This window comes from Orycteropus afer, unplaced genomic scaffold, assembly GCF_000298275.1.
Source record: "Orycteropus afer afer isolate SDZICR_OR568_19922 unplaced genomic scaffold, OryAfe1.0 scaffold00116, whole genome shotgun sequence".
Classification (NCBI taxonomy): Eukaryota; Metazoa; Chordata; class Mammalia; order Tubulidentata; family Orycteropodidae; genus Orycteropus; species Orycteropus afer.
Window position 1 is genome coordinate 6,978,299 of NW_006921703.1, and position 11,817 is coordinate 6,990,115.

Sequence of the window (11,817 nt, forward strand, 5' to 3'; positions counted from 1 at the left end):
AGAAGTACAAAACACTAATTGAACTTAATTTTTATTTAAGTTCTAAGATGGTCAGGGGAGCTCTGGTGGTATAGTGCCTAAAGTATTTGACTGCTCACCAGAAGGCTGGGGCTTCAAACCCACCAGCCACTCCTCGGAAAGAAGATTGGGCAATCTGCTTCCATAGAGATACTGCCTCAGAAACCCAAGTAGGGGTTGCTATGAATTGAATCAACTCGATGGCAGGGAGTTTTTTTTTTTTAAAGATTGTCAAAGGATGTAAAATCTCAGGGTTAGATAATATGTAAAATCGTACTTATATCAGTATGTTGTGTAATTTAAAGAGAGATTTAACATGTGGAAAGGTTCAGTTTTAATTTGTTTAAAGTGTTCAGATTCACTGATAGTGTTACTACCATGGATGATTTTTGTGGGTAGCATTTTCTCGAACTTGTGGATTGCATAATGAGTTGCTTGGTTATATCAAACATGTATAACTCTATGAAGCATGCTTAGTATATAGTGGATACCATTAAGCATGATTCAAACATAGAGAAAAGTTCAATGGATGCAAAGATTCTATAGAATAATCCTGATCAAAGCAGGAAAATGGCAGAACAGAATTTCAAAATCTTACATAATCAGGTTGGAAAAACACCTAAAAAAATTGCCCTGAAATATTCTTTAACCCTTAAACCAAAAATATCCTCTAAAGTCTTCTTTAAACCAAACAATAGCTTATCTCAACTAGTGAAAAATGTCTGCCTTGAACATTATGCTTTTTAAGAATTATCAAGATGGGATGAAATTGACAGCAAATGAAGAGATTAGATAGGAAGTGTAGAATGCTGTGAGTTCATGTTAACAGGGAAGGAACAACTTGGAAAAGGAGGTTGAGAATGGCTCATCATTCGCAGAATGTAATCAATGTTACTGAACTGTATATGTAGTAAATCTTGAATTGGCATATGTTTTGTGGTATATACTCAACAACAACAAAATAAATAAATTGTTTAAAAAATAGTTCAGAATATATTAAATAACTAATAAATATTAAGTCCTATGTATCTCTGAAAAAAAAGACTGGTGGCAGAGTAGGTAAGCATTTGGTTGCTAATTGAAAGGTTGGTGGTCCGAACCCACCAGTTGCTCTGTGGGAGAAAGATGTGGGAGTCTGCTTCCGTAAAGATTTACAGTGTTGGAAACTCTATGTGGCAGTTCAACTCTTTCCTTTATAGTTATTATGAGTTGGAATCAACCTGATAGCAATGAGTTTTTGTGACTCTCTAACATGAAAAACTTAATCATAATATTAACATAATTTATAGAGGGGTTAATCTCAACTGTAATGGGATGGTGTGATAGTTGGAACTGTGTGTCAACTTGACTGCACCACAATTCTATGTGGTTTCAGCAATTGTGATGTAGGTAGTTCTAATGATGCGATTAGATGTATATGTATTGAGCAGCCAATATGTTGAAAGGGAGTTTCCCTAGAGGTGTGGCCTATTTCCTGTATATTATGGAAACTCTTTTGTGGATCAAGATTCTGTTGTGTTGCCTACAACTGTCCATGAGTGACCAATCCACCATTCAGCCTGGAGATACTGAATTTGTCATTCATTGGAGTATACTGCCTGCTTACCTTGAGCTCACCCAGTATACTGCCCGCTTACCTTGAGCTCTTCAGCCCCTGTAGCTGCGTGAGTTGGGAAAAGCCTCCAGCTTGACATTTGATCCAAGAACTTGGGATTTGCCAGCTTCTATAATTGTGTGAGCCATTTTCCTAGGATAAATTTCTCTTTCTCTCTCTATATATAAGCCTCAGAAAGCTAAGGAGGGGTTGCTATGAGTCAGGTCTGACTTGACGGCACATAACAACAACAACAACATATAAGCTTTACTGGTTTTGCTTCTCTAAAGAACCTAGTCTAACACAGAGGGTAATGGAAAATTTTTCCTTGAGTGCTAATTATAGAGCATGCTACTTGACACACAGTGTCCTCAATATACTTGCAGTGATTTTTTGATATTTTGAAATCAAATAAAAAGTTCATGTTTAATAATTACATCAATATATGATAAAGAAGAGAATGAGAAGATAGTGACTTCAACAATAACAAAAAAGATAATCAATCCATTTAAAAAACTAGTCCCTTCTGACCAAAGCAAGTGAGATGACTCCAGCAATTCAAGGGCAGCATAGTACCTAAGGCACTTGACTGCTAACCAGAAGGCTGGAAGTTCAAATTCACCAGCCTCGGAAGCAAGGTTTGGGCAATCTACTTCCGTAGTGATATTGCCTTGGAAACCAAGGAGGAGTCGCTATGAATTGGGTCTGACTCCATGGCACATAACAACAACAACAGGGAGCATTCTGGCCTGCACTTCCTCCAGGACAGATTTGTTCTTTTTTCTGGTAGTCCATAGTTTTTCAGTATTCATTGCCAACACAACTCAAAGGGATCAATTATTCTGTCTTCTTTATTTGTAGCCCAGCTTTCATACGCATATGAGATGACTGAAACTTTGTGTTGGGTCAGGTGCACCTTAGTCTTCAAAGTGACATATTTGCTCTTCAACACTTTAAAGAGGTCTTTTGCAGCATATTTTCCCAGTGCAATAAGACATCTGATTTCTTGATTGCTGCTTCATGGAGTGTTGATTGTGGATCCAAGTAAAATGAAATGTTTGACAGCTTCCACCTTTTTCCATTTATCATGATGTTATTAATGTGTACAATTGTGTGGATTTTTGTTTTCTTTATGCTGAGGTGCAATCCATACTGAAGACTGTAATCTTTGATCTTCATCAGTAAGTGTTTTAAGTCTTCTTCACATGCAGCAAGCAAAGTTCTGTCACTGGCATATCCCCGGATGTTAATGAGTCTTCCTCCAATCCTGATGCCACAATCTTCTTCATATAGTCTAGCTTCTCTGATCATTTGCTCAGGATATGATTTGAATAAGGATGGTGAAATGATACAACCTTGACACACTCCCTTCCTAATTTTAAACCTTTGTTCTTTTCAAACAACAGCTTCCTGGTCTATGTACAGGTTCCTCATGAGCACAATTACAATTAAGTATTCTGGAATTCTCATTCTTCCTAGTGTTGTCCATAATTTATGACCACACAGTTGAAAGTCTTTGCGTATTCAATAAAACAAAGGTAAACATAGTTCTGAGATTCTTTGTTTTCAGCGAAGAACCATTTGTCATCCACAATTATATCCATTGTTCCACATTCTTTTCTGAAGCCCACTTACATTTCCGGAAGTTCCTTGTCAATATATTACTACATCCAATTTTGAATTATCTTTGGGAAACTTTTACTTGTGTGTGATATTGATATTGTTCAATAATTTCCACATTCTGTGGGATCACCTTTCTTTTGAGTGGGCACAAATATGGATCTTTTCCAGGTGGTTGGCCAGGTAGCTGTCTTCCAGATTTCCTGGCATAGACAACTAAGTGCCTCAAGACCTGTATCTGTTTGTTGAAAGATTTAGGGTATTCTACCAATTCCTAGAGCTTGGTTCTTCACCAGTTCTTTCAGTGTAGCTTGGAGTTTTTCCATCAATACCATTCGTTCTTGATCATATGCTTTTTGGTACAGTGACTCTGTGTATTCTTTCCATCTTCTTTTGATGTTTCCTGCATTGTTCAATATTTGACCCATAGAATCCTTCCAGGCTTTAATTTGAGGCTTGAATTATTCTTCAGTTCTTTCATCTAGAGAAACGCTGAGTGGGTTCTTCCCTTTTGGTTTTCTAACTCCAGATTTTTGCATACTTCATAATACTCAATTTTGTCTTCTCAAACCATCCTTCGAAGTCTTCTGTTTACTTTTTTATTTCAACATTTCTTGGTTTTGGTTTAGCTATTCTCTGTTCAAGAGTAAGTTTCCAGGTCTCTTTTGATATCCATTTTAGTCTTTTTTTCCTTTTCAGTCCTTTTAATGACCTTTTCCTTTCTTCATGTATGATGTTCTTGATGCCATCCCACAACGTTTGTGGTCTTCAGTCACTGGTATTCAATGTGTCAAATCTATTCTTCATATGGCCTCTAAATTCAGGTGGGATACATACAAGGTCATATTTTGGCTATAGTGGAGTTGTTTTACTTTTCTTCAGTTTCAACTTGAACATGCATATGAGCAACTGATCGCCTATTCCATCACTGCTTTGACTAATGATATTGAGCTTCTCTATAGCTTCTTTTCACAGATGTTGTCAATTTGATTTTTGTGTGTTCCATCTGGTGAAGTTTACATGTACAGTCACTGTTTTTGTTGTTGAGAAAGAAAGTATTTAATAAATAAATCATTCATTGTTTTTGTAGAATTCTATCATGCAATATCCAGCATCATTTCTATCACCAAGGCCTTATTTTCCAACTACTGATGCTTCTTCTTTTCCAGTTTTCACATTCTAATTATCAGCAATAATCAATACATCTTGATTGCATGTTTGGTCAATTTCCAACTGCAGAAGTTGGTAAAAATTTTCAATTTCTTCATCTTTTGCTTTGGTGGTTACTGTGAAAATTTGAATAACAGTCATATTAACCCATCTTCCTTCTATACATATGGATATTATCCTATCACTGACATCACTGTACTCTAAGATAGATCTTGAGATTTTCTTTTTGGTGATGAATGCCAAGCCATTCCTCTTCAATTTGTCATTCCTAGCCTAGCAGACCATATGATGGTCTGATTCAAAATGGCCAAGAGAGGTCCATTTCAATTCACTAATGGCTAGAATATTGATCTTTATATTTTCCATTTCATTTTTGATGACTTCCAGCTTTTCTAGATTCATACTTCATACATTCTTGTTCCAATCATTAATGAATGTTTACAATTCTGTCTTCCCATTTTGAGTTGTATTCCATCAGCAAATGAAGGTCCCAAAAATTTTATTCCATCCACTGTCCATGACAGTTTAGGAGGACAAGCTCCTTAGGTCAGAAGGCTCTCAAAATATGACTGGGGAAGAGGTGCATCATCAGAGTAGAACCAACCTTACGATGTGGATAAAATAAAGCTTTCAAGACCTCCATTTGCTGATGTGGCATGACTCAAATTGTGGAGAAAGAGCTTCAAACACCCATAAATAATCAGAACATGGAATGTACAAAGTATGAATCTAGATATATTGGAAGTTGTCAAAAATGAAATGGAACACATAAAGATTGATATCCTAGGCATTAGTGAGCTGAAATGGATGGATTTTGGCCATTTTGAATCAGAAAAGCATATGATCTACTATGTCAGGAATGAAAATTTGAAGAGGAATGCTGTGGCATTCATCATCACAAAGGATGTTTCAAGATCTCTTCTGAAGTACAATGCTGTCAGTGATAGAATGATATTCATATGCCTACAAGGAAGACCAGTAAATACGACTATTATTCAAATTTATGCACCAACCCCCAAAGCCAAAGATGAGAAATTGAACATTTTTATCAACTTCTGCAGTCTGAAACTGACTGAACATGCAATCAAGATGTGTTAATTATCACTGATGACTGGAATGCAAAAGTTGGAAACAAAGAAGATTCACTGGTAGTTGGAAAATTTGGTGTTGGTGACAGAAATAATGTTGGAGAAATAATGTTCATGATAGAATTTTGCAAAACCAAAGACTTATGCATTGCAAACACCTATTTTCAACAACACATATAACGGCTATACATGTGAACTTTGCCAGATGGAGTAAACAGGAATCAGACTGACTATATCTGTGGCAAGAGGCAATGGAAAAGCTCAATATCTTCCACCAAAAAAAGGCCAGGAGCTGATTGTGGAACAGACCATCAACTGCTCATATGCAAGTTCAACTTGAAGTTGCAGACAATTAAAACAAGTCCACGAGAGCGAAAATATGACCTTGAATATATCCTTCCTGAATTTAGCGACCATCTAATTTGATTTGATGCACTGAACACTAATGACCAAAAACCAGAAGTATTGTAGAATGACATCAAGAACATCATCTATGAAGAAAACAAGAGGCCAGTAAAAAGGTGAGAAAAGAAGAAAAGACCAAAATGTATGTCAGAAGAGACTCTGAAGCTTTCCCTTGAGTGGATAGTAGATAGAGCAAATGGAAGAAATGGCAAGATAAAAGAGCTAAGTAGAAGATTTCAAAGAGCAGCATGAGCAGAAAAATAATATCATGAAATGTGCAAAGACCTGGAGTTAGAAAACCAAAAGGGAAGAACAAGCTCAGCATTTCTTAAGCTGTAAGAACTGAGGAAAAAAATTAAGCCTCGAGTTGCTACATTGAAAGATTTTATGGGCAAAATGTTGAATGATGAAGGAAACATCAAAAGAAGATGGAAGGTATACCCAGAGTCACTATACCAAAAAGAACTGGTCAATCTTCATCCATTTCAGGAGGTGGCATATGATCAAGAACCAATGGTACTGAAGGAAGAAGTCAAAGCTGCACTGAAGGAATTGGCAAGGAACAAGGCTCCAGGAACTGACAGAATACTCATTGAGATCTTTCAACAAATGGTTGCCTCACTGGAGGCACTCATTCGGTTATACCAGGAGATTTGGAAGACAGCTACCAGGCCAACTGACTGGAAAAGATCCATGTTTTACCCATTCCAAAGAAAGGTGATCCCACAGAATGTGGAAATTATCGAACAATACCTATAATATCTCATGCAAATAAAATCTTACTGAAGATAATTCACAAATGGTTGCAGCAGTATATTGTCAGAGAACTTCCAGAGGTGCAAGCTGGATTCAGAAGAGGACATAGAATGAAGGACCTCATTGCTGGCATCAGATGGATCTTGGCTCAAAGCAAAGATTACCAGAAAGATGTTTACTTGTGTTTTATTGACTATGCAAAGGCATTTGATTGTGTGAATCATAACAAATTGTGGATAACATTGAGAAGAATGGGAATTCCAGAACACTTAATTGTATTCATAGTCAACCTATACACAGACCAGGAGGCTGTCATTCGAATACAACAAAGGGACACTGCATGGTTTGAAATCAAGATTGGAGTGTGCCAGGGTTGTATCCTTTCACCATACTTATTCCATCTATACGATGAGGAAACAATCTGAGAAGCTGCACCATATGAAGAAGAACGTGACATCAGAATTGGAATAAGAATCATTAACAACCTGAGATATGTTGACAACACAACTTTTCTTGCTGAAAATGAGGATGACTTGAAGCACTTATTGATGAAGATTGAAGAATACAGTCTACAGTATGGATTACATCTCAATATAAACAAAACAAAAATCCTCACAACTGGACCTATAAATAGCATCATGATAAATGGAGAAAAGATTCAGGTTATCAAAGGCTTCACAGTGCTTGGTTCTACAATCGACACCAATGGAAGCAGAAGTCAGGACATTAGATGACATATAGCACTGGGCAAGTCAGCTGCAAAGGACCTCTTTCAAGTGCTGAGGAGCAAAGGTGTCTCCTTGAGGACTAAGATGCAACTGACACAAACCAGGATGTTTTCTTTGCCTTTGTGACAGCTGGACAATGAATAAGGAAGTCCAAAGAAGAACTGATGCTTTTGAGTTGTGGTGCCGGCGAAGAATGCTGAAACTACCACGGACTGTTAAAACAAGTAATAAATCTGTCCTGGAGGAAGTGCTGTTGGAATGATTCTTGGAAGCAAGAATAGCCAGATTTTGTCTCACCTACTGGTCATATTGTCAGAAGGGACCATTCCCTGGAGAAGGATGTCATACTTGGTAAGTTGGAGGGTCATAAAAACAGGGAAAGGCCCTCAATGAGATGGATTGACACAGTGGCTGTGGCAATGGGCTCAAATATAGCAAGGAATGTGGAGCTGGCATGGGACCAGGTAGTGTTTCGTTCTGCTCTGCATAAGGTCACTATGAATCGGAGATGACTCAATGGCACCTAACAACAACAACAACAGCATCATTAATGTTGATTCTACATTGAGGTCAACGATGGGCTCAGGTAGTGTAAGGGTCGTGAGGATTGCACATAACCGGGCAGTGTTTTGTTCTGTTGTATATAAAGATGCTATGAGTCGGAGATGACTTGATGGCACCTAACAACAACAACAACTAGTACTTTGAGGTGGAAGCTCTTGCCTAGCCATATTTTGAGTGCCTTATAACCTGACGGGCTCATCTTCCAGCACTATATCAGACAATGTTTCATGCCTCTGCATAAAGTTTTCCAGTAAAACATTAGGCAGTGTTTTATTGCTATTCATAAGGTTTCCAGTGGACAGTTCTCTCAGAAGTGGATGGCCCCGTCCTTCTTCCCAGTCTATCTTAGTCTGGAAACTCCACTGAAAAATTTCCACCATGTGTGACCCTGCTGATATTCAAATTACTGGTGGTATCACCTCCAGCCTAATAACAACATGCAAGCCACCACAGTATGACAAGCTGACACATGAGTGGTGGTGAATGAAATTTGTCAATCACAAACAGACAATTATTATATGAGACCAGTACTATAAAAAGTTAAGAATAAGTTCACACACAGAAAGAATCATCCTTTAAAGATTACCAGGGGTAGGATGGGAAGGGAGAGAAAATTCATCTAGTAGAGGGTAGACATGAATTAACTAGGGTGAAGGTAATGGAAATATACAATAAGATGGAGGCCAGCAAAAAATGATCAAAGCAGTGGAAGACACAGACAGGAGCACAAGAGTTAAAGGCAACAATGGTGAATACTATTATATACAGAATCTTGCAATAACAAAGTTATGAAAACTTCTTAATCATAACCAAACACCTTGAAGGAATGAGTCACTTGGCATGAATGCTCAGTACCTTAGTCTTGGGGTACACTAAGGTCAACTGGTAAAACACAGTCCATAGAGAAAATGTTTTACATCCTACTTTGGTGAGTAGTGACTAGGATCCTAATGCTTCTGAGCAGCAATCTATAGTGCCACTATTGGTCTCTCCCATATAGAGCAAAGAAGAGTGAAGAAAATCAGACTCAAGGAAACAATTAGTCCAAAGGACTAATAGTCCATGTGAACCCCAGCCTCCATGACTTTGAGACCAGAACTGGATGGTACCCAGCTACCACTGCTGACCACTCTGAAAGGGATCACAATAAGAGGTCCTAGATATATAGTAGGAGAAAATGTGGAACAAAACTCAAAATTATTAAAAGGGACCAGGCTGATGGTCTGATGAAGACTGATGGAACTCCTGAGACTGCGACTCTTACACACTCTCTAAGCTAGGAACTGAACCTAACATTCATGACTCAACCTTTAGTCAAACAGTAGACAGACCTATAAAGTGAACCATAATAGCAAGAGAGTGTGCACACATTAGAACAAGTATGCATATGAGATCAAAAGGACCGCATTTGCCCAGGGGTATAGCTAGCAATGCAGGAGGGATAGGAAAGAAGAACAAAGGGAAAGAGTGGGAATAAGGAAGAAGTAGGAAGAATGCTGTTAACAGTGTGGGAATTACAGTAAATGTCACAAAACAAGATGTATATAGACTGGTGAAGAGAAAACCAATTTGTTCTGTGACCTTTCAGCCAAACTGCAATAATAATAATAATAATAGTAATAATAATAATAGATAGTGATTTTAGGTCTGTCTAAATGCATAATACCTTAAGGGCAAAGAAAACAGGAAAAGAAAAGAGCAATAAGATTTCAGAAACTGAAAAGCAGGTGTACATAGGCAAAATGCATTGGTAGACCTGACAAAGGTTGGCAGGCTACACAGCTAAGATGCCACCTGCTTTATATAAAAGAAAAACGAAAAAGCTCAGGATTTGGTAGTATTACCGCTCTATAGAAGTGGGAGTCATTGTGGGTCTAAAAAATAAATAAATAAATAAATAAAAAGGAGAGGTTAAAAATTCATATGCTCCTCCATGGCTAATAATTTCTTCTCCAAAGACAGTAAAATAGGATTTCTTGACTGGGGAAACTAAGAAGAGTTCAGAGTATTGACATTATTCTGAATATGAGGGTGTGTTATTGATTGAGTTGGGTCCTTCAAAAATATGGGTAATAAATATTCTAACGTCTATGTCTCCATATTTGTGCTCATTCTAAAGAAAAGTGATCCAACAGAATGCAGGATTACTAAACAATATCATTAATATCACATCCAAGTAAATTTTTACTAATTCAAAACCAGTTGCAACAGTATATTGACAGGAAATTTCCAGAATTTCAAGCTGGATTCAGAAAAAGACATGGAACAAGGGCTATCACCGCTGATGTCAGATGGATCTTGGCTGAAAGAAAGAATAACATAAAAATGTTTACCTGTGTTTTATTGACCATGCAAAGACATTTGACTGTATGGATCATAACAATTTATGAGTAACATTGCAAAGAATGGGAATCCCACACCACTTCATTGTGCTAATGAAGAACCTGTCCATAGAGCAAGAGGCAGTATGTAAAACAGAGCAAGGGTAAAATGCATGGTTTAAAATCAGGAAAGGTATGTGTCAGAGTTGTATCTTTTCACCATATTTATTCCTTCTGTATGCTGACCAGATAACCCGAGTAGCTGGAGCAAAGGATGACAGCAGTACAGCAGCAATCAAGAGCAATCAATCAGTCCAAACGGAGTAAGTCAGGTGGTTCCAGGAGACATTTCCTCAGGAAGGTGAAATAATTAGGAAATCTAACATATCTGATGTTTTGAAAGGGGCCTTAAAATTGAGGAAGTTTTGGGGATATTTAAAAAAACCTAAGCAAACCAAAAAAACAACACAACTCTAGAGAAAACAAACAAAACAAAATGGGCAAGAAAGGGAATGCTATTATAGTATGTTTCATGACTCAGTTGTGAAAAAAGATTCCATGGCTATCATAATGTACACAATGAATTTGATATAATTAGGACATAATAGAGGAGCTCTGGTAGCATAGTGCCTAAGGCACTTGACTGCTAACCAGAAGGCTGGTGGTTCAAACTCGCCAGCCATTCCTTGGAAGGAAGGTTGGGCAATCTACTTCCATAGTGATACTGCCTCGGCAACCCAAGGAGGGGTCCCTATGAGTCATGTCCCACTTGAGGGCACATAACAACAACAGGACATAATAGAGGGTGGATAATGGGAAGTATTTGTGTGTGTGGTGAAGGCAGGAGAATGAAAGAAAGCTAAAGCCACATTTTCCACATTGTGAAGTCAGTGAAGTAAATGGATAATTCTTAAAATCAAAGAATCGAGAAGTAGCAGCATAAGCATGTTACATAGAGGAGGTATGAATGTAAACTATAAATGGTCAGTTAAAAGAAGTACAACTGCTTGCCTCCAGGGATTACAAAATGAGGACAAGGGTATTTTTTATAAAAATTCTGATAGAAATACTTGCCTCTTTTAAAGATACTGCAATCGGCCAAAAATGAAAACAAATGTTTTAAAAAATGTGAGGAGAATGAAATACTTCTTGAAAAATGGAATTACTTCGCTTTGCTAACAGTATCTTATCATACTTTAAAAAGAATAAATATATTTCTAGAGATGCGCTTCAGTTCTGGAACTATACCATTTATGAATTACTAGACAAGGAAGATGGGGCAATCTACCTCCGTAGTGATACTGCCTCGGAAACCCAAGGAGGGGTCGCTATGAGTCAGGTCCGACTCCACGGCACATAACAACAACAACAGCAACAACAGACAAGGAAGATAGGGCAATCTACTTCCATAGTAATACTGCCTCGGAAACCCAAGGAGGGTTCGCTATGAGCCGGGTCCAACTCGACGGCACATAACAACAACATTGTTGTTGTTGTTATGTGCCCTCGAGTCAAACACGACTCATAGCGACCCCTCCTTGGGTTTCCGAGGC

At 37.8% G+C, this 11,817-nt stretch overlaps 1 protein-coding gene across 1 annotated transcript in view; it reads right to left on the bottom strand.

The window, feature by feature from the left end:
* Positions 1-11,817, bottom strand: part of PDGFC (platelet derived growth factor C) — a 383,448-nt gene that overhangs the window by 67,016 nt on the left and 304,615 nt on the right. The gene's annotated exons all lie outside the window — the stretch shown is intronic.